The sequence below is a fragment of the Hyaena hyaena genome, unplaced genomic scaffold, assembly GCF_003009895.1.
Source record: "Hyaena hyaena isolate Hyena2069 unplaced genomic scaffold, ASM300989v1 scaffold_2000, whole genome shotgun sequence".
NCBI classification, from domain to species: Eukaryota; Metazoa; Chordata; class Mammalia; order Carnivora; family Hyaenidae; genus Hyaena; species Hyaena hyaena.
In genome coordinates, this window is record NW_024082615.1 from 1619 (window position 1) to 29498 (window position 27880).

Below are 27880 nucleotides of genomic sequence, written 5' to 3' on the forward strand. Positions count from 1 at the left end.
CTCGTGGCTAGATTTCATTCTTTCTCATTGCCATGTAGTATTCCATTGTATAGATAAACCATATCTTCTAGATCCATTTGTCCGTTGATGGACCCTTAGGCTCTTTCCATGTTTTGGCTATTGTGGAGAGTGCTGCTATGAACATTGGGGTCCATGTGCCCCTATGCATCAACACTCCTGTATCCTACTAGGGTGTTCTTTAACCTCCATGTTTTTGGAAGTTTTCCAGACTTTTTTCCTGTGATTGATTCAAGTTTCATAGCATTGTGATCTGAAAGCGTGCATGGTATGATCTCAATTCTCTTATATGTATGGCGGACTGCTTTATGGCCCAGCATGTGACCTATCTTGGAGAATGTGCCATGCGCATTGGAGAAGAAAGTGAATTCCATGGCCTCAGGATGTAGAGTTCTCAATATATGTGTCAAATTCATCTGTTCCAATATGTCGTTCAACTCCATTGTTTCTTTTGTGGTTTTCTGTCTGGTTGAGGTACCTATTGCTGTAAGTGGAGTTGAAAGTCCCCTGCTATTAGCACATTCTTCTCCATTAAAGTGTTTCTGTTTGTGACTCACTGTTTTATGTATTTGGGTGCTTCCGTATTCGGTGCAGTAGACATTTATAATTTTGAGCTCTTCCTGATGGATAGACTCTGTAATTATTATATAATGCCTTTCTCCATCCCTTGTTACTGCCTTTCCTTTAACGTTCAGTTTGTCTGATATAAGTATGGCTACTCCGGCTTTCTTTGACTTCCAGTAGCATGAAAGATATTTCTCTATTCCCTTACTTTCAATCTGAAGGTGTCCTCAGGTCTAAAATGACTCTCTTGTAGAGGGCAAATAGATGGATTTTGTTTTTTATCCATTCTCCTACCCTAGGTCTTTTGATTGAAGCCTTTAGTCCGTTGACATTCAGCCTTATTATTATTGAAAAATATGGGCTTAGCGTCATTGTGTTCTTTGTAGGATCATGCTGGTGGTGGTGTCTCTGGTATCTTGTGTCCCTTGTACCATTTCCCTCATGGACTCCCTGTTAGGATTTCTTGTAGGGCTGGTTTAGTGGTGATGAGTTCTTTCAATTTTTGTTTATTTGGGAAAACCTTTATCTCTCCTTCTACTCTGAATGACAGGCTTGCTGGATAGAGGCTTCTTGGCTGCCTATTTTTTCTGTTCATCACATTGAAGATTTCCGGCCATTCCTTTCTGGCCTGTCAAGTTTCAGGAGATAGGTCTGTCAGCACTCGGATAGGTCTCCCTTTGTACGTTAGGGCTCTTTTATCCCTAGCTGCTTTCAGAATTCTCTTTGTCGTTATATTTTGCCAGTTTCACTCCGATATGTCGTGCAGAGCATCGATTAAAGTTACGTCTGAGGGGAGTTCTCTGTGGAATTCAATGTCTTGGATTTCCATGTCTGTTTCCTTCCCCAGATCGGGAAAGTTCTCAGCCATAATTTGTTCAAGGACTCATTCAGCACCTTTCCCTTTCTCTTTCCTCTTCTGGAATTCCTATGATATGGACATTGTTCCATTTGATTGTATACTCAGTTCTCGAAATCTCCTCTCATGCTCCTACATCAGGTTATGTCTCTTTATCTCGGTTTCCTCTTTTTCTGTAATTATGTCTTCTAATTCACCTATTCTCCTCTCTGCCTCTACAACTCGTGCATTGGAAGCCTCCATTTTATTATGCATGTCATTTATAGCATTTTTTAAATTCATCACAACTATTTTTAAGGTCTGTCATCTTTGTTGCAATAGCTTCTCTGATGTCTTCCATGCCTTTTTCAAGCCCAGGGATTAATTTTATGACTATTGTTCTAAATTGTTGTTCAGTTATGTTGCTTATATCTGTTTTGAGCAATTCTTTAGCTGTCACTTTTCCTGGAATTTACTTAGAGGAAAGTTCTTCCCTTTCATCATTTTGTTTAGTTTTCTGTCTCTTGTTAGTTTTAAAAGCTTGTTTTGCACTATGCACCTGCGAGTACTGCTGTAGTAAAGAAGACTCATTGACTGTCCAGGGCCTCTCTGTTCAGGAAGTGTACTTTGAATGGTGTCACTTGGTCTCTCTTGTTGAGACTTTGGTGATTTTATTTCCTTACTCGTAGTGGTATTTGGGACTCTCCACCACGTGCACTTGGGCTTGTTTCTTGAGGTAGCCCTGGAAAAGAAAACAGACAGGCAAATACGCAAGGAACAAAAGCACACAAACAAATCCAACAAACAAGCAAACTGAAAGGGAAAAAGAAAAGGAAAACAAAACAAAACAAACAAACAAACAAAAAAGCCAGCTCTCTAGCAGGAATGCGAGTGGTATGGTATAGGCAGGTCTCACCTGCACTGTGGTCCCTCAGCCATTCCCTGAGGTCCTGTCCTGGTGCTTGTGGGGAGAAAAATGGCGGCGCCTCAGTCCTTTGTGGAACTAAGCATTGCAAATCACTCTTTTGGGTCTCATCTCCCTGTACCACAAGCATAGCCAAGGTGGGCTGTGTTCTATGTCCCAAGCCTCGCCTCGTTTCCAGGTCTTAGTCTGCATGCTTTATTGATACCGTCCAAAATATAATCCCACAGGCTGGGCTGCTTCCCAGCCAGGGATCAAGCCAGGAGAGCAGGGAAACAGTTTCTCCTGGTCTTGCCTGGACCGGGGAAAACAGCCCAAGTCGGCGCCACAGCTAGAAATAGGATCACACTCTGTCCTGAGCTGAGCTTTTTCTCTTCTCCAGGGACAGTTCTATGAGCAGTTTCAGCCACTCTTTCTCTTCCCCTTGAGTCTCCATGGCTCACTGCGAAGGGGGCTCCCTCCCCTCCCTCCATGTCTCCGGTCCCGGCCCACTTTTATCTTCCCCAAGTTCGCACTCACACACCTATGAGGTTGTCTTCATAGTGGACTCTGTCTCTTTTCCTCCCAGACTCCTGCGGTTCAGTGTCCTATGGCTTCAGGCCTTCTCTGTTCGTGAGATGGGGGTGAGTGAAATGTTCGGAGCTCCCTGCTTCTTTGCTATCTTGTCTCCACATATCCTGATTTTAAATCCCAGGTATGACGATCCCCTGATTGTAAGAACTCTGGTAGTTAAGCCCCAGTGATTTTTAAGCCAAATGTTATGAGGATTCATCTTTCCAGTGTGGGCCCCCATGTCTGGGATACCTAGTGGGAGGTCTGCTTCTCTCCCTTCTCCTTGCCTTCAGGGTCCCTCCCTCTGGCAGACTTGGTGGGTCATTTTGGCTCACAGCCATGTCTCTTCCCTTCCTACCCATTTCAACGTGGCTTCTTCTGTGCATTTAACTAGTGAGAGTCTGTGCTGCCACTCTTCAGGTCGTTTTCCGAGCTATTTCCACTGGTGTGGGGGTGATCTAGGTGTATCCATGGCATGAGGTGAACTTGGGGTCCTCCTACTCACCATCTTCCTGGTAGTCCCCGTTGGTATTTTGATAAGGATTCCTCTGAATGTATAGAGGGCTTTAATGTATAGTAAGAATATAAAAAAAATATTTACTGTTGTAATCAATGAACATGAGATGTGTAGAATAAAGGCCTCAGATAAACTACCTAACTTTACATTTCTAGGAACTAGGAAAAACCAAAATACACTAAGTTGAAAGTGGAGGGAGGAACATAGTTATAGGGCAGAATAAATGAAAAAAGTTAGGCAATAATTGAAAATCTCTTAGAGTTTATTACTTGAAGAGATCAACATTGAAAAAACTTTAGCTAGACTAAGAAAAAAAGAAAAGGGAGTAAAAGACATTCAGAGTTCAAAGAAGACACGTTGCAGTGGATGCCACTGAAATGAAAAATATTCATAAGAGAATACTATGAAGATTTATACTCCAACCAATTGTGTATCTTAATATAAATGGATAAATTCCTCAAAACCTACATTCTACCAAGACTGACTCTTGAAGAAATAGAAATAGAAATTATGAATATACCAATAAATGAGTTAGGAGGTGGAATTAAATATCATAAACCTCCCCAAAATAAAACCCTATGACCAGATGACTTCACTGGTGAGCTCCAGCAAATGCTTAAAAGATAATTGAAACCAATCCTTCTCAAAATCTACCCAAAAACTTGAAGAGTACTCTAGAAAGCTCATTCTACAAGGCCAGCATTATCCTGATACCAAAACCAGATAAAGTCACTATAAGAAGACTGCAGACTAATATCTCTGATGAATATAAACATAACAATTTCAACAAAAAATTATCAAACCAAAGTCAAGAACACATCAAAAGGATTATACATTATGACCCAGTGGCCTTTAATCCTGGGATGCAAGAATGGTTAGATATATGCAAATGAATTCATGTAATATATTGCATTAAAAGAATGAAAGATTAAAGATCATAAGATTTTGCAAGGAATACAGAAGAAGCATTGACCAAAATTCAACACCCTTTCATCATAAAAACTTTCAATGCATTGAGCATAGGATGAAAAAACCTCAATGCAATCAAGGCCATCTACAAGAAACCCACGGCTAACATTATCCTCAGTGGAGAAAGTCTCAAAGCCTTTCCTCTCAGAAACAAGACAAGGATGTTAGTTCTGACCATTGTTATTCAGTATAATACTGCAAGTCCTTGATAATGGAAGTAGGCAAGACAAAGGGGTAAAACCTCAAAATCAGAAAAGAAGAAGTAACTATGTCACTTTTGGAGATGCTGTGATTTTGTATATAGAATACCTCTTGGGGCGCCTGGGTGGCTCAGTCGGTTAAGCGTCCGACATCTGCTCAGGTCATGATCTCACAGTTCGTGGGTTCAAGCCCCGCATCGGGCTCTGTGCTGACAGATAGCTCAGAGCCTGGAGCCTGTTTCGGATTCTGTGTCTCCCTCTCTCTCTGACCCTCCCCTGCTCACGCTGTCTCTCTCTCTATCTTTCAAAAGTAAAGAAAACATTTAAAATTTAAAAAAAAAGAAAACGTCAAAGATTCACTTAAAAAACACTGTTGGAACAATAAACAATTTCAATAAAGTTGCAGGACATAAAATAAACACAAAGAAATCAATATCATCTGAATACACTAATAATGAAATATTTGATGAGAAAATAAAAGGGAACTGGCCCATTCTTGATATGCTTAAAAATAATAAAATGTGTAGGAATAGGTTTAACCAATGTGTTAAAAGTTGGTACAGTGGAAAGCATAGCATATTGATCAAAGAAATTAAAAGCACAAATGTGTTGACCTTGAATAAGATCTTCTTTTATTCTTAGTTATTCTTTTAATGAAATGAGGATAATGGAGCATATAGATATATATAGTTTTTTTAATGGAAGGGACCATTCTGATTACAGTTGATTCTTGGGAAAGATAGGTTTGAACTACACAGGTCCACTTATATTCACACTTAATTTTTAATAAATAGAGTGAAGTACTCAAAATTTATTTTTTCTTCCTCTTGATCTTTTAAATAAACAGTTTCTTTTCTCTAGCTTACTATTTTGTAAAAGTACATAAAAAATACATACAAACAAAATACACATACAAACAAAATATGTATTAATGAACTACTAATCGGTAAGGACTCTCATCAAAAGTAGCCTATTAATAGTTGGGGTGCTTGGGTGGCTCAGTCCGTGAAGTATCCAATTCGATTTCAGCTCAGGACGTGATCTCACGGTTTGTGAGTTCGAGCTCTGCAACCCGCTCTGTGCTGACAGTGTGGAGCCTGCTTGGGTTTCTGTCTCGCACTCTCTCTGCCCCTCCTCTGGTTGTTCTCTGTCTCTCCCAAAACAAATTTAAAAAAAGATTTTAAAAAGTAGCTTATTAGCATTTAAGCTTTTGGGGAGTCAAAAGGTTTCATGGATTTTTGTCTGTGTGGGGCAGCAGGGGCCAGTGTCAGCACCCTTAAACTCTGTGTTGTTCAATGGTCAACTGTACGTAGAGTTTTTAATGTTTGTTTATTTTGAGAGAGAGAGAGAGAGCAAGCAGGGGAGAGGCGGAGAGAGAGAGAGGGAGAGAGAGAATTCCAGCACTGCAGAACCCAATGCGAGGCTTGATCCAATAAACAATGTGATCGTGACCTGAGCCAAAACCAAGAGTTGAACGCTTACCTGACTGAGCCGCCAGGCATCCCTGTGTCTGGTTTTTCAGTGTGATACCAATCTACTTCTTTTAGGTTTAACTGTGAGCCATACATGTCACCCAGCCTTCTATCCGCAGGGTCATTATGCAAACACAAGGATCCATGGATGTGGGAATCCAGGTGACCTCTTTCACTCTGATAGTGAGTCTTCTATCCTGGTTTTCCTCCTATTTCCTGGCCACCCCTCTCACTCTTCTTCCTGGGTCCTTTCCTTGTGTTTCCCCTTTGTATTTTACCCCTCTTCTGTTCATCTGCCCCACCTGGGTTCTATACCCCATAGCAAGCACTGCACATTGTTGGTCTTTTCATTTCCAGCATCACAGATATTTTCTGAGCCATGTGAGGAACCAATCCATGTGTGCTGAATTAGGTAAGCTTTTGTAACGATGCTCACAGTAAAAGCCTCTCCTCCATATAGGAGTCAATAGGACACAAGTTATATTTGTAGGAACCATACATATGGCCCTTTGTTTGGAGGCAGAGACTGCGTGGAAACGTCTCTGCCTTTGTGCCCTGACAACTTTGCATGTTCTTAGTGGGGCCATGTAGGCCAAGCTAGACTGCAGGAATCTGAGTCTTGGCACAACCCCACGTGAATCGTCTTGGAACAAAGGGAGCTGAGCAGTCTAACGAGAAACTGCCACCAGGTAGTTTCAGACCTGACTACCTCTCTAGCTGGAGGCTGACACAAGTCATGATTCTCCCATCACTGGCTTCAACTGAGTGTAGGTTTATGAACGTACAGCTGTGGACTTTGAAAGTACTTACTGCATTAGGGTACTGCTGTGAGCTTCTCGCCAGCACAGAGACCCAACACCTATTGTGTCTGTCCCTGAACCACTCTCATTCAGTGTCTATTCCTGTGGCACCAGGGATGCAGGGTACTGACACTGAGGTGATCTTGTTTTTGCTGCGTCTGTAAGTAATAAACTGTTTGAAACCATTGGTCTCACACTCTTCTTACTCACCCAGTCTGTGGGAGTGTAAAAAGCCAATATAACGGCTGTTGTAGTTAAGCATGTGGTCCTGGTAGCCTCTGCAGGGCTACTAAGGATGGCCTGACCACGTGACAGATAGACCCTGATTTTGAGCTGTGTGGGTTGCATGATCACATATGGACTTGTTTTAGTTTTGGCATCACACATAAGAAGGAATGCAGGTTTTAACACATGCCATTACTTAGACCAGCCTTCTCAGACCTCAGTTATTTGCAAACACACTTTAGAATGGATGACGTGTCTGACATCATTGACATTGTTATTTCATCACTATATTTATTTAAATTAATTACCTTCTGCAAAACAGTATGGAGATTCCTTAAAAAAAGTTAAAAATAGAAAAACCATATGATCCAATAACTCTAGTACTGGGTATTTACACATATATCAAGAAAACACTAATTCAAAAAGATATATGCACCCCTCCAGTTTATTGCATAATTTTGAATAGCCAAGATATGTAAACAACCGAAGTGTCCATAGATATGGAACACACACACACACACACACACACACACACAGGAACATTATGAAGCCATAAAAAAGAATGAGATATTGTCATTTGTGACACTCTAGATGGACCTAGAGACATACAGAGTATTAGGCTAAGTGAAACAAGTCAAAGACAAATACCATTTGAGTTCACTTATATGTAGAATCTAAAAAAGAAAAAACCCAGAAATCAATATACAAAGAAAAGCATAATTAGACCTATAAATGCAGAGAAGAAAGTGATGGTTGCCAGAGGGAAGGAGTATAAGGAGAGAGGAACAATGAGTGATAGGATATGGGAATATAGACTTTCAGTTATGGAATGAGTAAGCCATGAGAATAAACGGCACACCATAAGGAATGCTGTCAATGATGCTGTAATAGTGTTGTATGGTGACAGATGGTAGCTATACTTGTGGTGAGAATAGCATAAGGTATAGAGAAGTTGAATCATTATGTTGTACACCTGAAAGTAATGTAACATTGTGTTAGCTATACTCTAATAAAGAAAATTAAAACAAGTAAATAAGTTTCTAACTCAAATCATTTAAAAAGTTAGCTTTATATCCCTACTTGAAATTTAAAATATGTGTCTCTTGGGGCGCCTGGGTGGCTTAGTCGGTTAAGCGTCCGACTTTCACTTGGGTCATGATCTCGCGGTTCGTGGGTTCGGGCCCCGCATCGGGCTCTGTGCTGACTGCCAGCTCAGAGCCTGGAGCCTGTTTCAGTCTGTGACTCCCTCTCTCTGTGATCCTCCCCTGCTCACGCTGTCTCTCTCTCTCTCCTAGAAATAAATAAATAAAAAAAAATATTAAAATATGTGTCTCTTACTAGAGATATAATTGTAATGGTAAATACGTAAAAACTATTTGAATGTTTAAATGAAAGAAATATAATAAGCCACATCCATTATCAATATAATGCCTATTTCATATACGTTATCTCATTGATTCCTCCTAGCAATCATTTAGTGCAAGTATTGTGATCTCTACTTTAGACATGGGAAAACAGTCTCAAAAGATGTAAATACCTTTCCGACCATCACACAGTGTGGGTCGGAGGAAGGATTGAACCCCATTGCTATTACGTGCCTTAGCCTATAGGGAGACAGTAGGAAGGTTCCAAGTCAATGTGCTTTAACCAGACCCTCTGGTTCCCTTTTCTTTCCTTGAATCTGTGCCCTAGTACATTCATCCAGCTCCACAACCTAGAGGACACTCACGAATTTTGTGGCAAGGCAGAACAGCCTACGTTTAGTCTCACTTTTATTTTTTAAATTTTTTTAATGTTTCTTTTGAGAGAGACACAGTGCGAGTAGGGCAGTGGCAGAGGGAGAGGGAGAAGCAGAATCTGAAACAGGCTCCAGGCTTTCAGCTGTCAGCACAGAGCCTGATATGGGGCTCGAACTCGGGAACAGCAAGATTATGACCTGAGCTGAAGTTGGACGCTTAACTGACTGAGCCACCCAAGCTCATTTTTAAGCCACCCCTTAACTTTCACTTTTAATTAGAACCTTAGACTTTTCACCCTTCCTTTTCACCAGGAAATATGTTTAAGCTCTGTGAGTACACAATTGCTGCTTGGAATCTGCGGCCATTCCCTAAGGAGGGTGAATTCTGAGTACAGCCCTTAGTTGCCGAAATATTTTTTGGAAGTGAGGATGCAAATGGGGGCTCAGAGACGTGACTCTTGCATTGTGTAGTGATAAGGGACAGTCAGGCTTCTGTATTGTTAGGGTGGTAGAGATGTATGCAGAGGGTAACAGGGATTTGTGGCTTCTCTGTCTATGCCTTTGTTTACTTTTGGAATTTTATTAGGGTTACTAATTGTATTTTGCTTTTTAACTTTTAAAATTCCAAATGGTTAACATGCAGTTTAATATTAGTTGTAGCTGTACAAATACAGTGATTCAGCCATTCCATACATTACCCAACACTCATCTAAAGTGTACTCCTTAATCCCTACCACCTTTTTAACCCATCCCTCAACCTGCCTCCCCCATGGTAGCCATCAGTTTGTTCTTTGTAGCTAAGTATCTTTTTCCTGGCTTGCCTCTCTCTTTTCTCCCCATGATCCTTTGTTTTATTTCTTAAATTACACATGGGAGTGAAATCATATGATTTCTGTCTTTTGTGGCTTATTTTGCTTACCATAATACTCTTCAGCTCCATCCATGTATTTGCAAACGGCAAGATTTCATCAGTTTTTATGGATGAGTAATATCCCATTGTATATATATCCAACATCTTAAAATTTTTTGTTTTAACATTTATATTTGAAAGAGCCATAAAGCAAGTGAGGGAAGAGCAGAGAGAGCAAAAGACAAAATCTGAAGCAGGATCTGAGCTGTCATCACAGAGCCCAATATGGGAATTGAGCCCACAAGCATTGAGATCATGACCTGAGCTGATGTTAGACACTTACCCTACTGAGCCACCCAAGTAGCGCTGTACTACGTCTTCTTTTCCATTCATCAGTTGATGAACACTTGGACTGCTGACATTGCTTTGGTATCGGAAATAATGCTGGTATAATCACTGGGGTGATAGTACCCTTTTGAATTGTTATTTTTGTATTTTTTGTGTAAATACATGATAGCACAACTGCTGGTCTATAGGGTAGTTGAATTTTTAACCTCTTGAGGAGCCTCTGTAGTGTTTTCCAGAGAATCCGCACCAGTTTGCATTCCCACGCAGAGTGCAAGAGGGTTTCCGTTTCTCCACACCCTTGCAACACCTGTTGTTTCTTCTGTGCAGTCGGCATGATTCTCTGTTTAAAAAAACCCGAAGTGCACTTCAGCACAAGATTGCTAGAACTGATACATGAATTCAATAAAGTCTCAGGATACAAAATCAACATACAGAAATCTGTTGCATTTCTATACAGCAATAGTGAAGCAGCAGAATGGGAACTTAAGTGATGAACCCCGTTTGCAACCGCACTGAAAACAATCAGATACCTAGACACAATCCTAACCTGAGAGGTCAAATGCCTGTAGTACTCTGAAAACTCTAAAACGCTGATGAAAGACATTGACGATGGCACAAAGAAATGCAAAGACATTCCATGCTCATGGACTGGAAGAAAAAATATTGATAAAATGTCGAAACCACCCAAAGAAATCTACACATTTAATGCAATCTCTAGCAAAATACTGCTGGCATTTGTCACAGAGCTAGAACGAACAGCGTAAAGCCGGCATGGAGCCACAAAAGACCCTGACTAGCCAAAGCGACCTTGAAAAAGCAAAGCAAAGCTGGAGGCATCACTGTTTTGGACCTGAGATTGAATTACACAGCTGTAGTGAACCAAACAGTATGATACTGCCAACAAAATAGACACACAGATCGATGGAACAGAATAAAATGCCCACAAATGAACCCACAGGTATAAGGTCAATTCATCTTTGATAAAGCAGGAAAGAATATCCAATAGGAAAAAGACAGTCTCTTCAACAAATGGTGCCAGGAAAGCTGGACAACAACATGCAGAAGAATGAAACGGGACTACTTTCTTACACCATACACAAAAATAAGAAAAACAGAGAGGGAGGCAAACTGAAAGAGTCTGTGAAATACAGAGAACAATCAGGGCTGCTGGAGGGGGTGGCTGGGTGGGAGGGTGCGAGGATGGGGTAAATGGGCGATGGGCATTAAGGAGGACACTTCTCAGGGTGAGCACTGGGCGTCAATGGGAGAGATGAATCACTGGGTTCTACTCCTGAAGCCAAGACTATACTTCATATTATCTAGCTTGTGTTAAATAAATTAAAAAAAAAAAAACTAAATTCAAAATGTATCCAAGGCCTAAACATGAGACCCGAAACCATCAAAATCCTAGAGGAGAACACAGGCAGTAACCTCTTGGAAATCTGCCGTAGCAACTTCTTTCTAGATCTGTCTCCTGAGGCAAGGGAAACTAAAGCAAAAGTAAACTACTGGGACTTTATTAAAATAAAAACCTTCTGCCCAAGGAAGGAAACCATGAACAAAATGAAAACGCAACCTACCGAATGGGAGAAGATATGTGTAAATGGCATATCTGATAATGAGTCAGTATCCAATAAGGAGAAAGAGATTATAAAACTCAACATCCAAAAATCCCCAAATAACCCAGTTTGAAACATTAGCATAAGACATGAGTGGACATCTTTGTAAAGAAGACCTCCAAATTGCCAAGAGACACATGAAAAGATGCTCAACATCACTTGTCATTAGGGTAATAGAAAACTACAATGAGACATCACACGTGTGAGACATCTCACACCTGTAAGAATGGCCAATATCCATGCATTTAAATAACGTTTGAAGAAAGAAGTTTTGCAGGAGAGCTGAGGTTTTTTGGTTTTTCTTTTTTTTTACCATGGGGTGGATATGTCATTCTTTGTCTCTGTAAAATTTGTTCCAAATAGCTTTAGATTTATTTATTTTTACATTTAATTTCTTATTATAATAGAAGTTTTTTTAAACATTTATTAATCTAAATATTTTTAAATATTTATTTTTTTTGAAAGACAGACACAGAGCAAGTGCAGGGGAGGGGCAGAGAGAGAGGGAGACACAGAAGCAGAAGCAGGCTCCAGACTCTGAGCTGTCAGCACAGAGCCTGGCCCAGGACCTCATGTACACCATCAGGTTTCCTACCCTCATTTTCAGATGTATTTACTTTGAGGAAGAATAAGGGCTCTAACTTAGAACTGAATCCCAAAATCTACTGCTTATCAGAGTCAGTAAGTTTGGGTACATTTTGACACCCCGTTTTGTGAAGACTAAATGAAGTTATAAATGTAAGGAACTCTGCGGAAAGCAGTTGCAAACATATAGTATACAGGCTATCAACAGAGGAGTTTTTATAGTAACTTACTCTAAAAACTCAATAAATGGATGTAGTGTCCTAAGTGCACACAACTAGTGGACGGCCAGCTATTCACAATTATAGACCAGAGATCAAAGTATCTAGTTAACAGAGCCGTGACTTTTACCTTTCTGGGCAGAGAAGATGAATGACACCATAGAAACTGCAGCAGGTAGCTGTCAGAGTGATGGCATCAGTAGAGGTTACTTGCAGGGAAGCTGGGCACCTCACCAAATGTGAAATGATGGGGACCTGGAGGTTCCCTGCCATTTCTGCAGGGTCCAGTTCCCAAGAAAGAGGTGCAATCCAGACACAGCTGAACACGGGAAAGTCTAGTCCTACGTCACTCACAGCCTTTCAGAGTCTTCAGTTCCAGAGAATAGAAAAAGAGGTTTTACGTACTAATTCATTCTATGAAGCCAGTATATCCTTGATACGAAAATCCAAGAGAGTATATGAACTAAAAGTCGACGCTACTGTCACTCATGAAGATAGTAATAAAAATTCTAACCCAACTGATATGATGTAGATTATTCACAAAGATAATGTATCATGAACATTCCCTGCCAGAAGTGTATGGTTGATTTAAACATTGGAAAGTATGTATGAAATTCATTGCATTAACGGATTAATGGAAGAAAAATCGTATGATCATCTGAATCAATGTACTACACGTGTTTGATGAAAGTCAACATATATTCAACATAAATACTGTAGTACACTAAACTGAGAATTGAACTTCCTTTATGTCACAGTAAATATAGTTAAATGTTAAAAATTGTCTAACTCCCTTCAGGAATAAGAGAAGGATGTCTATTATCAGTTCCTACCAGCACTGTCCTGGGTGGGTCTGTCCAATATTGTAAAGTGAGAAAACAAAGAGGGGAGATAATGATTAAAACAGCAGAAACAAAACTGTTAGTATTCAAGGATGATAGAATTGCGTGTGTTGAAACTCATAATGGATGCTGACGTACACCTCTGGCATTCAATCGTATGTAGCAAGGCTGCTGGAGAGAGTGTAGATGTACAGATCTATCTGCACTTACCAGCTAAATCAGAATAAAAAATTTCAAAACGACACAATTGTTAACAGCACCTAGTACTTAGAGTAAGTCTAACAAAGGACTGGAAGAGTCTTTGGAGAAAGTTGGAAGATTTTATTGAGAGATTTGAAATGGTGAAGTCTCCGTCTTATATGAGAGCACTTTGCATGCTTTCGGCTTCATCTTGCTTAAACCTTGGATTGTCCTTTACCTGTAAGATAGATATAGAGATGAAACATTACTCAGCAGAATTTTATTTAGATTAAATTAATGATATACACAGGACAGCATAGTTTCCATTTTATAAGATAGACGCCAAGCATATACTTTACCAACAGTTTTTGAACACTCCATACTTTCTATTGATACAAGAAGTGAAAAAGACACTTCTGGTCAGAACAGATGAAACGAAATGAACCTATTAAAAGGTAGTTTTATTTTGTATTTTTAAATTAGATTCCAGTGACTTAACATGTAACCAGTTGTACTGGTTTCAGGAGTCGAATTCAGAGATTCATCACTTACATAGAACACCCATGCGCTCTCCCTACTTGATGTGCCACAGAAACTAGAAACTAAACCATCTCTTGCTATTTTATTACTCAGTCATTTGAGCCTTCATTGGGGAAACGTTTCACACTGCACGTGGTTTGTAAGACCACAATAATTTGAATCTGACAAAATTTAAGAATAGATATCAGGGTCTCCATAGAGAAAAACCCACATCAAACAGCGTGTTTTCTTGTTCTCAGCCGCACGGAAATCTCAATTCAGATGTTCAAATTGGATTAAAGATGCTACCTCATGATAAATAAATCAAACAAAATGGACGATTTTTGTATTCCATGTATGCTACCAACAAAACCACAGAATACAGAAAGCAGCAATAAAAAAAATGAATGCAATATATCCGATTTGAAATCACTAAATATATGTGTCAAGATGGGTTCAAAAGTGAAGGGATTCTCCCAGAGTCACACAACTTATGTTAGAGCTGGTATTGGATGCAACTTCAGTACCTCAGCATATTTCATACAGCTGGTATTTACTCCAAATGCATTCTGTGTTTCTTAAAAGAGGAAATTAGAGAAGATTCTGAATTTAATCAGCTATCTGTTAAAGTATTTACAGTTTATTCTATTTAAAAGTTTATTTACATATTTTGAGAGAGAGAGAGCGAGAGCACAAATGGGAGAGGGACAGAGAGAGAGGAAGAGAGAGAGTCCCAAGCAGGCTCCATGCTGTCAGCGCAGAGTCGAAAATGGGGCTCAATCTCACAAACCGTGAGACGATGACCTGAGCCATATCAAAAGTCACATGTTTTACTGACTGAGCCACCCAGGGGCCTCAGCATTTACACTTTATGAAGGAAATGCTTTCCTATTTTATAATTTAATAAGGCTTTGACCCAGTTTAATTCTGTATCTCATAGAGTGTGAGTCAGGCAGTCAGGAAGTTAGGGTCTGAACTACTTGTGAAAGTACCTTTCTGTGTAAAGTCTGTTACTAAAGTATCTATCACTAAAGGTACATCTACATAAGGAAAACTATAATATTCAGGAAAAGGCCTGCATACTTCACATTCCCAATGGGTTACATACCTGCTTCAGGCATTTTCACGGGCTCCACAGTTGGGAAATCTGCCCCCTTCACATCCGTGTCATCTTCACTAAATCCTCAGTCGGTGGCAGAGGCAATTTCTGGATACCAGCTTCCAGGTCAGGTCCTTGAAAGACAAAGATTATCAACTGAAGGAGGAACATAAAATCTAAGGAATGAGATGGTAATATTTATTGTTTTCCATTATATGAAATACAAGCCTGTAGACTTCATGTAATTAAAAAGTGATGATGGAAAGAGGACTTCACATCTTTGTTTTTCTCTATTATGAAACCTTATTTCAAATAGCAATCTAAAAAGAAACCACACTGAATCTACCTTGGCATTATATTACCACAGAGTACTGAGAGTAGAGAGTATCAGCAAAGAAATCTTAAATTAACACCATGGACAGGTTTTTTATAAAGTTTTTTTTATTATTTTGAGAGAGAGAGAAAGAGTGAGCCAACAGGGGAGGAGCTGGGAAGAAGGATGGAGGGGAGAGCTAGGGGGAGGGGGAGAGAGAGGGAGAGTGAGAGATAAAGACAGAGAGAGAGAGAGAGAATCACAAACACGTCTGCATTGCCAATGCAGAGTCCTACACGTAGCTCAATCACAAGCTGTGAGCCAAAATCCAGACCTGAGCCCAAATCCAGAGTCAGACACTTAAGTGCCTGAGCCACCGAGGGCCTGCACGTTGGATACAATTTTAAAAAAAATTAAAATTTAATTTCTTGAAACATAAACTGAGTGCATTTGTGGGCCTAGGACAAATCCTATACTAGTGAGATCCATTCCCTATTGTGGCAACCTGAAAGTTCTTTTGTGAAAATTAACCAGTTAGATTTAATTGCCAAGTCTGTCTCTATAACTTAGGATAAATGAGTCATGTAAATGACAAAATATCAAAAATAACAGCAAAACATGAGTGAAAAATAGGCAAACTTCAATCTTAACAGGGAGAATAAAGGGAGCAGGGTGGACAGAAAGCAAAAGACTTTGTCATCAATCCTACTGTAGAAACCTCTTCCCAGCAAATCCCTAAAATAATCCATGGCCTGAATGACGCCAAGAGTTCACTACAAGTATTTAAGGAAAATACTGCACTGGAAGCTGTTAATTCCCATTTCATGATCATTTCAAGATTCTTTTGATTTTCCTAATCAGAAAAGTATTTAAACACCCCGTAAAGCCGCTTAAAAACCACACTACTATAGTTTCCCTATATGCCAGTTACCTGAATTATCCAGCTTTTCCCAAATATACCATATCAAATGATTAAGCAAAGGAAACAGTGGCTATCATTCCTTGAGCCTTTTTCTGGAGTCTATCTCCTGCTGCACTGAATTTCAATTATCCTATGGCTGTACTTTGCTAATTTTACAGTACACATTTTAGTATTACGCATTTTGTACAAACCATTCACATTTTGGTATAAAAACACAGATGAAGGAAGTAATAAAAAACAAAAGGTGAAATGAAATTTAATTATGTCTCAATGTGACAAGCTGTCTTTAGCAAGCCACAATCCTTGAACCTCAGTTTCCTTTTTTAAAAAACGAGGCCACCATCCCTATGCAAATCATCTTTATTCCAGATGTGATAAGATATGCTGACTTGGCCGTCTGCACATACTATTAAAAACTGCTTACACTTTTGATGCACTGAAGAAAAAGGCCACACAAAAATGTCCTGAGAAGAACACACTAAACTCGTGAAGAAATGTATACTTTAGTAGTCAACAGTTTCCTCTGATTTAGGAAGGACTGCATTGGAAGAACGAGGGGAAATTCACTAGAGTGAACAGAGCTGCAAACTATACTCTATTCACATTTTCAAAGAGTTTTCAGGAAATGACTGAGATTCTCTTCTAATGTTTTGTTTCGTCCTGTTATGTCATAATGCATGATGCAAAAATATACCCTGTGCCCCCAATAAGCATTCTTTCCACCTGTACCTTCACACTGATCCATAGGTGCTTCTGCAACTGCTTTCTCTGTATCAAGAATAATATCCTGACTCTCAGGGGGTGCCTCCTTTTGTTGAGGTTGCTCATCACTCAGCTGCTGGACCTAGAATGTATGTGTGTGTGTGTTACCAAATAAAAGTTGCATTGTTAATACCTACCAATAATATAAACATACAGTACACACTTTGCATCAAATAATAAATGAGTATAAAAGCACTTATAAACATGATTCTATATATGTATTTCCTAAAATGAATATGGCTGTGTCTACATATAATGGAATATTAGTCAGTCATGAAAATGAATAAAATCTTGCCCTTTGCAACGATGTGGACAGGGCTTAGAATGTACTCTGCTGAGAGAAAGAAGTCAGAGAGAGAAGAACAATCACCATATGATTTCCCTCATCTGTGCAACTTAAGAATAAAACAGAGGAACACAGGAGGAGAGAAGGACAAATAAGAGGAGAGAGAGAAACAACTCACAAGAGACTCTTAACTGTAGAGAACAAAATGAGGGCTGATGGAGGTAGGTGGGTGGAGGATCATATAAATAATGGGTGATGGACAATAAAGAGGGCACTGCTGATGAGCACTGGGTGTTGTATGAGAGTCATAAATCAATAGAGTCTACTCTTGAAACCAATATTGAACTGTAAGCTAAGTAAAATTTAAATTTTAAAAAAAGTTACTCTTCTCGCAGCCTGTGTACAGCAGAAGAGGCAACCAAAGCACTTGGGAGGCTATTTATACTGTGCTGGGACGGATATGTACAACCTGTTGTTAATAAGCATAACAAAGGAGTCCTAGGGTACATTTCCTCAGGCAACACAAGGATGGACTCCTTCAGGTTCAACGTTTCCTGCTCCTTATCAGCAGAGAAACATTTATCTCTGTATCTGTATGTTTGTAGTTCAACAATTTCAGACAAATAAACTGATGGTATAGAAAACATCAAATACCGAAGTACTCACAGCCACAGGTGCAGCCGGCTGGTTAGCCTCTCGATTACCCTTTGTTTCTTCAGATTTAGATCTTGCTCTCACTCGCCCACTCATATTTCACCCTGAAAGTAGGGTATCAGTATTTGGAAAATGTACTCTCAACGCTAGGTATACCACTTCCAAGGCGAAACGTTTTCATTTGTTTTTACTTTGAATATACTTTCAAAATCTACCTTGCATTAAGGGTACTGTACATGCTGTGGTTGCACCAAATAAATGCCCAAATCAATGTAAAAGATCATTTACATCAGCCAAACTGGCAATCAAATCACCCTAAGGAAGGATCAAACATGAGGCTTTCTTCCACAGCTAGATTCCCCGTCATAGAGGCTGTGAGAAAACAGTGCTGGAAATTTCGACCCACTATTGCTCTGCACATTCCCATTTGCTGGGCCCTTTTTACCCCCTTAAGAAAGGTTTGGTTGGGTCACAGAGAAGGTCTTCATATTTGCGTACTGCCGGTGGCTGTCTTCCCAAACCTAGGGCTCACGTGACTAGTTTCGTAACTGACCCCCGGGCAGCTCCTCCCGTGACACCACGACAGTGCGATACAAATCTCGGGGGCACAGTTCCCACCCCGCTGAGGTCCCCGTTTCCTGCCCACCCCCCTTTTATAGTATATGTCACGCCCATCCCGGAGGCCAGGCGGGGCTTGAACTCACCACCCCGAGATCAGACCTGCGCTGAGACCGCGCGTCGGCCCTTTCCAACTGGCCCACCCAGGCGCCCCTTCCACACCTGTTCTCTACTGCCTGGCCCGCCTCGCACCCAGGGTCCCCCTGAGGACTCTGGCTTCAGTGCTCTGCCGGCACGTCCGGGTGTCTCCAGGACTCACATACCTCGAAGGACGCCCCCAGCACCCTCCCTGTCTGCATCACCTTCGTCCTCCTCCCCCGCCATCCCCACTCGTCCCCGTCCTACCTCGAGGACCAGGGCCACGGCGGCCACGACGCCTGGGGGAAGAACGCTATCTCCTAGCACCTTCCACCGCGGAGGCCACACACCTACGGCTCCGAACCCCCGAGCCCCACTGCCACGATCCTCAGAGTCACTCACACTTCCAGGCCCGGAAGGATGGATTTCTGGACCTACCAGTTGTGCTCAGGCAGCGAGAATGATCGGGACACCAGCAACACTACGCCTTCTTCCTCAGCTCTGCTCACAGGATGCGGGGACAGCAGGGCGCATGCTCAGCAACAGTCTTTGCTAACAATAGGCTTGCGCAGCAAAGGCCACGGTACAAAGTGTATGCGTTCTGATGTGGGTGTTTGCAATGTTCGTGGACTTTTTCCCATGTCTGATGCCAAGGCGTGGGAAGGCAGGGTCCACAGAGTAGCTGAAATGGTGCTACAAGAGTGATCTCTTTCCTCCCACCCGAGCTCTCTTTTGCATCCAGATACTTTGGGGACAGTTTGTAGTCACTGTTAGTGCTGAATGTGTCTCGAAAAGAACAATAATAGATACTAAGTACTTGAACACTATTTTTTTATACACGCTTTGAGCAATCATTCCCTTCCATGCTTCTGGATTTTCTGTCGTACTTGAGTGAATTTGCTCTCCTCTGTATAATAAGCACATTAACGACGGTTTTCTTTACTTTTTTGCTTGTGTTGCTGCGCGTTTAAATCTGAAGTTAGGTAACATATTTCTCCACGTATCTGTGGTCCTTCCGTCAGTGCATGTTTCAGAAGTTTCTATCCTTATGCGTCCTGGGATTTGAGCTTGATCCACTGTTACATGATGTTCAGTAATGGTGACCTTGCTCTTCAGGTACTGTGCTTTGCAACTATCAGTCAAACAACTTGATAAGTAAAGCTGACTTTATCGAACAACACTGTCAGGGAAAGCACTACCTGGACAGGGTCTTAGAGAGTCTTGGACGTGGCAGGACAGGAGAGGGATTTATTCAGATTTTGAAGTCAGTGTGGAATATTTCTTTTGACGTTGGGTTCAATCACGTTGCTTGTGATTAAGATGGAGGGGAAACAGTGATGAAATGGTTTAGGTTTGGTGGACACAGCAAGGCAAGAATATGAAGCCAAAAGTTTCAAGTTCCTTACGGTTGAAAAATGTCATTTGGCACTTTTTATGGAAGAGTTGATGGATCTTTCAGTTAGTTCCTGGAATGGACAATAAAGAGATTTCCAACTTTTGTCTGCCTAGGGTAGAGATGCTTTTTTGTTTGTTTGTTTGTTTTTATTTATTTTCGAGACAGAGAGAGACAGAGCACGAGTGGGGGAGGGGCAGAGAGAGAAAGAGGTACAGAATCGGAAACAGGCTCCAGGCTCTGAGCTGTCAGCACAGAACCCAAAGTGGGGCTCGAACGCACGAACTGTGAGATCTGACCTGAACCAAAGTCGGACGCTTAACTGACTGAGCCACCCAGGAACTTTAAGAGAGGCTTTTGATAGCAAAAGCCTATGTATGTTGAAACCCATACAATCATAAACTCTCGTTAATGTAGATAGTAAGTTGTGTGCATGATTTCCTTTCTTAATTGCTTCTATATAACTTATCAGGTGAATGTTTAAGGAAGGAAGGAAAGGAAGGAGAGGAAAAGGACACTGGCCAGCAAATAGCTTTTTGTCACTAAATTAGAATATATTTTTAAGATGACTCATATATTCTATCCAATTGGGCTTAATTTGAAGAAATACCTTGAATTGGGAAAGATGTGTGTGTGGGTGTGGAACTGTTTGAAAATGGTTATGGTTCTTTTTAAAATGAGAGCAATCATCGTCCACATTCTATATATATATATGCATATATATGTGTATTTTTTTTCTCAGAAGACACCATCATTACTAACTGTTACTTTCTCACTCTCCTAATCCATATTCCTAGCACAGTGCACTCAGCAAGTGATTCAAAAAATTGAGAGATAGTGATGTCTCATCCTAACACCTAACTAGCAAAATTCATGTCATAACAAAGACTGGGTGGCTATGGGTCATGAGAACCTGGACTTTGTTGATTTCTAAATTGCTGCCCTCCAACTTCAAGGTGTAACTCCAACCTGATGCCAATATTTCATTTCCTGTATTGCTCCTGTGGAATTGATGCCATGGCCAACTGAATGAATTTATAGGCCCATATTTGAACTTGGATGGAGGCAAGTTGTGAGGTGGCTTTTGTGAAATACTGGACACAGCAGGAAGTATAAAAGACTTTGTAGAGGGAAGAAAAACGGCCTCTTAGGTGACTCAGGAACTGTCTGTGGCTGCTGAACAAGGAGCTACAGCAGGGACTGATCGCAGCCCCTCTTGCTACAGAAGGGCTGCAACTTCCCACAAGACCAGAGGTTTCCTTTCATCTAACAAAGAGAATCTAAGAACAAGCTTAAATCCCTACAGGAGTGAAGAAACAATGTTCACAGACTCTGGAGTGGGGTTTCCCAGAGGCCCTCAAAGTGCGGACATCTAAGCTTACCCTGCTTGGTGCTTAGGGTCAAAGTATTTATTTCCCATCATGTGTAATGCAAACCTCACACTTTCTCATAAAATGGAAGCACAGTAGGGAAATGGGGTCCCTTAGCTAAACCCCACAATATATGGCAATCTGCTGCACCCCAGCCCAAGCACGGCTCTGCACAGGATACCAACCGGACGACAAATCACATGTACTCTTTTGTTGTGAGTTCTCATCTATACCAAATAACAGTTGCAATGTGCAAAACAAACACTATTATTTGAATTTTTTCCCCAAAGTTTTTATTTTAATTCCAATTAGTTGATATACAGCGTTATATTAGCTTCAGGAGTACAATATGGTGATTCAACAATTTCATACATCACTCAGTGCTCCTCATGAGAAGTACACTCCTTAAACTTCATTTCTGAATTTTAACGTGAAACTTTGCAAGTGGAGCTTATATTTCATCAGCAACTTCACATCATTGTACCCCTGTGGCTCATAACAAAGATGGCTTTTGTGTCTGAAAACAGTGAATTCCCAGATGAGGACAAAATGGAGATTCTCACAGGTATGTGCATGTACTTCTATAACGGCATGTAGTGGCCATTGGGACTAATGTTTTCCACATGGTGGTTTGTAATCCATAGTGGGTCATGGGGTTAATGTTGTGGGCCACAAGCAGCCTTTTAAAAGAACGCGATAAAATAAAATAGAAAATACCACTGTTCTGCATATAGAATATTTCCAGAGTTCACACACATTTATTTATTTATTTATTTATTTAGAACTTTGATTTATTTTTCAGAAAGAGAGGAAGAGAGTGCAATCAGCACATAGCTGCTAGCCCAGAGCCTGATGCCGGGCTTGTACTCAGGGATGGCGAGATTTTGACCTACCTGAAAGTTGGATGCTTGACTGACTTAGCCACCCAGGTACCGCACACACATAGTTTAGTGTCTGTTGAATTACATTTAAAAATGCATATTTTTCATGCATTACAATAGAAAAGTTTGAAGGTCAATACTTCAATAGAAGATATTTCACAAATGCCGAGTGGCCATTTTTTTTTTTTTTTACAAACAGTTTATTGTCAAGTTGGTTTCCACATAACACCCAATGCTCATCCCCACAAGTGCCCTCCTCTATGCCCATTTCCCTCCTCCCCCCCACAGCCATCAGCCCTCAGTTTGTTCTCAGCATTCAAGAGTCTCTCATGGTTTGCCTGTCTCTCCCACCCCCACTGTTTCCCCCCTTCATCTCCCCCACGGTCCTCAGATAAGTTCCTCCTAATCCTCCTATACATGCCAACATATGGTATTTATCCCTCTCTGCCGGACTTATTCCACTCAGCATAACATCCTCAAGGTCCATCCATGTGGCTACACATGGCCAGATTCCATTCTTTCTCATTGCCTAGTGGCCATTTCTTAAGACATACATGTTTAAGGGCACGTGCGGTGGCAGTGGCCCAGTAAAGCAGCGGTTGCAGCGTGCTGCATCGCCACTGACTCTGGGGACCTGAAGTTGCTATGTTCCCCGAACGCACTCGGTTTATGTAGCTGCTTGACCCCGGCTGATCTGAGGCTGCAACACTTCCCCCACCCCCCACTCAACCCCCGGCAACAGGGACCCTTTAGAGCAGTAAAACAAAGCCCATGGACTGAGACCTGGAAACGAGGCGGGGCGTGGGGCATAGAACTTAGCCTACCTTGGCTACAACCTCAGCACAGGGAGATCGGACCCGTGAAGTGATGTGCAATGCTTGGTTGAGAAGGGACTGGGGCGACAGCATTCTCCTCCCCACCACCACCAAGGCGGCGCCTCCAGGAGCAGGCAGCAGACACGCTGGAGACAAGACCGGCCTACACCAAAACACGCCCATCCTGTCCAGATAGCTGTTTTGTTGTTGTTGTTGTTGTTGTTGTTGTTGTTGATACCTGAGCCTGAGATTGCGTGTTTATTGGTGTTGTCTGTGCGTTTGTGTATCTCTCCCTATTCCCTCTGTGGTTGTCTGTTTTCTTTTTCCAGGGCTGCCTCAAGAAACAAGCCAAACTACACCCGGTGGAGAGTCCCAAATACCCTGAGGAGCCTGAAGTTAAGGCCTCCATTAAGAGGAACCTTGGTAGGGGCCCCTGGGTGGCTTAGTCGGTTGGGAGTCCGACTTTCGCTTAGGTCATGATCTCGCGGTTCGTGGGTTCGAGGCCCGCGTCGGGCTCTGTGCTGACTGCCAGCTCAGAGCCTGGAGCCTGTTTCAGTCTGTGACTCCCTTTCTCTCTGACCCTCCCCTGCTCACGCTGTCTCTCTCTCTCTCCTAGAAATAAATAAGAAACATTAAAAAAAAAGAATGCAATTTGTGATTCAATGTAAACTGTCACATTTTAAGGAACTATATCGTTTGTGAATAGAAATAAAGAAACATACAATCTAACACATGCTTTTATATTCTTTAAATGAATATCTAGTGCTGAAATCCTAAAAGTACTTTAGCAATGTTGGTGTTCTCATGAGATAAGACTGTGGTAGAACAACCAGGAAGAAACCCTGGAGCCAGAAACATGACATTGAACTCAGCTGNAAAGAAAAAAGAGCAACCTTGGTCTGCACGTAGCCCCGGTTCCAGGAAAAGAATCTCAAGGCTGAAGCCATCCTGGGACCGCCCTCAGATCAGCTAATCAAACAGCATTCCTGTGGTCTGAGTCAAGGCTGGGAACTTCAGACAGTTATTTTATACAAACTAGCCAATTTCTAACCGTTTGCCTGAACCCCACATGGGACCTTTGAACTCACCTCATAATTGGTCATTTTCAAAGGAGTCTCATAAGTCATGATTGGGTCCCACCAAAAGTAATGAACACCTCACAGAAACTGAATGATCAAAGCTGTTACCATGGCAGCTGTAGAATTGTAATTAGTGCTTGTGTGATGATGTTATACGTACAACGTGTGCACTGTACCACCCCCATCCCTTAACCCATAAAAACCCTGCTCACTATTGTTTGGGGCTTCACCCAGCTGACACTACACCAGTAGACGGGTGAGCCCCGGCTTGAGCTTGTAATAAAGACCCTTTTGTACTTGCATCGGTGTTGGCTCCTTGGTGGTCTAGGGGGACTCGTGACTCGGGCACAACAACCACTACCAGCAGGGAAACAAAATCACCAAACGCTAAACAAGAGAAACCAAGAGACACCATCCAATCAACACGAAAAACGAGAGACAACATCCAAAGAGCACTTCCTCAATAGACAGGCCCTGAACACTCAAGGAGCCCTCTCTAATACAGCAGGACTCGCAGGGGCAGAGTGTACAACAAGCTGTTAAAATTAACAAGAGATAGAAAGCTAACCAAAATGATGAAAGAGAAGAACTCTCCTCCAAAGAAATTCCAGGAAGAAATGACACCTAAAGAACTGCTCAAAACAGATATAAGCAACATAACTGAACAAGAATTTAGAACAATAATCATAAAATTAATCGCCAGGCTTGAAAAAAGCATGGAGGACATTAGCGAAACTATGGCTAAAAACACTCTGGAGCTTAAAAAATGTTATGATGAATTTACAAATGCGATAAATGAGATACATAATAAACTGGAGGTGTCCAATGCATGGATTGAGGAGGTAGAAAGGAGAATAAGTGATTTAGAAGACACTATTATAGAAAAAGAAGAAACTGAGAAAAAGAGAGATAAACTGGTCCAGGAACATGAAAGAAGAGTTCGAGAGCTCAGCGATACAAACAAACGGAAGAATATCCATATCATAGGAATCCCAGAAGAGGAAGAGAGAGGGAAAGGGGCTGCAGGAGTCCTGGAACAAATTATACCAGAGAACTTCCCCAACGTGGGGAGGGAAGTAGACATAGAAATTCAAGAGGCACAGAGAACTCCCCTCAGACGTAACTTGAATCGATCTTCTGTACGACATATCGTAGTGAAACCGGCAAAAACATAAGGACAAAGAGAGACTTTTGAAAGCAGCTAGGGATAAAAGGGCCCTAACATACAAAGGGAAACCTATCCGAGTGCTGACAGACCTATCTACTGAAACTTGGCAGGCCAGAAAGAAATGGCAGAAAATCTTCAATGTGATGAACAGAAAAAATATGCAGCCAAGAAGCCTCTATGCAGCAAGCGTGTCATTCAGAATAGAAGGAGAGATAAAAGTCTTTCCAAATAAATAAAAATTGAAAGAATTCGTCACCACTAAACCAGCCCTACAAGAAATCCTGAGGTTGACTCTCTTGCAAGGAACACAAGATACCAGAGATGCCACCACAAGCATGAATCCCACAAAGGACACAATGACTCTAAACCCACATATTTCAAAAATAATAACACTGAATATAAATGGGCTGAATGCTCCAATCAAAAGACATAGGGTGGCAGAATGGATAAATAAACAAAATCTATCTATGTGCTGTCTACAAGAAACTCATTTTAGACTGGAAGATAGCTTCAGATTAAAAGTGAGGGGATGGAGAAATATATCACATGCCACTGGAAGTCAAAAGAAAACTGGAGTATATATATCAGACAAACTTGATTTACAATAAAGACAATAACAAGGGATGAAGAAGGGCGTTATATAATAATTACAGGGTCTATCCATCAGGAAGAGCTAACAATGATAAATGTCTATGTGCCGAATATGGGAGCACCTAAATATTTAAAACAATTATCATAAACAGAAACAATCTTATAGATAAGAATGTGCTAAGAGCCGGAGCTTTCATACTCCACTTACAGCAATGGATAGATCAACCTGACAGAAAAATCACTAAAGAAACAAAGGTCTTGAATTACACATTGGACCAGATGGATTTGACACATATATTTAGAACTCTACATCCTGAGGCCATGAAATTCTCTTTCTACTCAAGTGTGCATGGCACATTCTCCAAGATAGATCACATACTGGGACATAAAGCATCCCTCCATAAATATAAAAGAACTGAGATCATACCATGCACACTTTCAGGTCACAATGCTATGAAATTTGAAATCAATCACAGGAGGAAGTCTGGAAAACTTCCAAAAACATGGAGGTTAAAGAACAGCCTGCTGAAGAACGAATGGGCCAATCACGCAATTAGAGAAGAAATGAATAAATATATGGAAACAAATATAAATTAAAACACAACTGTCCAAACTCCATGTGAATGCAGCAAAGGCAGTTCCAAGACGAAAATACATTGCACTCCAGGTCTATTTCAAGAAATTAGGGGCGCCTGGGTGGCTTAGTCGGTTAAACGTCCGACTATCGCTTAGGTCATGATCTCGCGGTTCCTGGGTTCGAGCCCCGCGTCGGGCTCTTTGCTGACTGCCAGCTCAGAGCCTGGAGCCTGTTTCAGAGTCTGTCACCCCCTCTCTCTCTAACCCTCCCCTGTTCACGCTGTCGCTCTCTCTCCTAGAAATAAATTTTAAAAAAAACATTAAGGAAAAAAAAAAGAAATTAGACAAAGTGCAGGTGCAAAATCCAGCAGCTCACCAAAAGGAACTAAGGCAGAGCAACAAGAGCACCCCAAACCCGTTAGAAGAAGAGAAACAGTAAAAAACATAGCAGAAATAAACAACATAGAAACCAAAGAAACAATTGAACAGATCAAAGAATCCAAGGGTTGGCTTTTTGAAAAAATAAACAAAATTGACAAACCTCTAGCCAAGCTTCTCAAAAGGAAAAGAGAGAACACAAATGATTACACAAAATCATCAATGAAAGTGGACTGATTACAGCCAACCCCTCAGAAATACAAGCAATTATCAGGGAATACTATGAACAATTATATGCCAACAAATTGGACAACTTAGAAGAAATGGACAAATTCCTAATCACACACTCACTACCAAAATTCACACGGGAAGAGATAGAAAATCTGAACAGACCCATGACTAATGAAGAAATCGAACCAGTTATCAAAAATCTCCCAACAAATAAGAGCCCTGGACCTGGTGTCTGCCCTGGGGAATTCTACCAGACATTTAAAACAGAATTAATACCCATTCTTCTCAAGCTATTCCAAAAAAATAGAAATCAAAGCAAAACTTCCAGACTCATTTTATGAAGCCAGCATCCCTCTGATTCCCAAGCCAGACAGGGATCCAGCTAAAAAAGAGAACTACAGGCCAATATCCTTGATGAATACGGATGCAAAAATCCTCAACAAGATACTTGGAAATCGAATCCAGCAGCACATAAAAAGAATTATCCACCATGATCAAGTGGGACTCATTCCTGGGTGACAGGGCTGGTTCGATATTTGCAAATCAATCAATGTGACACATCACATCACATAACTTTAAAGCTTCTCATGATTGGCTTTGTTTTTTGTGTTGATAACCAATTCTGTCCCAATACTTGGCTTTGAAAACTTCCTAACTCTCAGTAGAAGAAATCTCATTATGCTGAGAAGTAGA

The 27880-nt window shown here is 41.1% G+C and overlaps 1 long non-coding RNA gene and 1 pseudogene across 1 annotated transcript; both read right to left on the bottom strand.

Annotated features, from left to right (window-relative positions):
• Positions 1–270: 270 nt before the first annotated feature.
• LOC120227070 lies at positions 271–27880 on the bottom strand. Its single transcript, XR_005527167.1, has 3 exons — positions 27752–27880; positions 23729–23731; positions 271–302 (listed from the first exon to the last, which is right to left on the bottom strand). It is a non-coding gene; the product is annotated as an uncharacterized LOC120227070 (long non-coding RNA).
• LOC120227067 lies at positions 13575–19373 on the bottom strand (annotated as a pseudogene).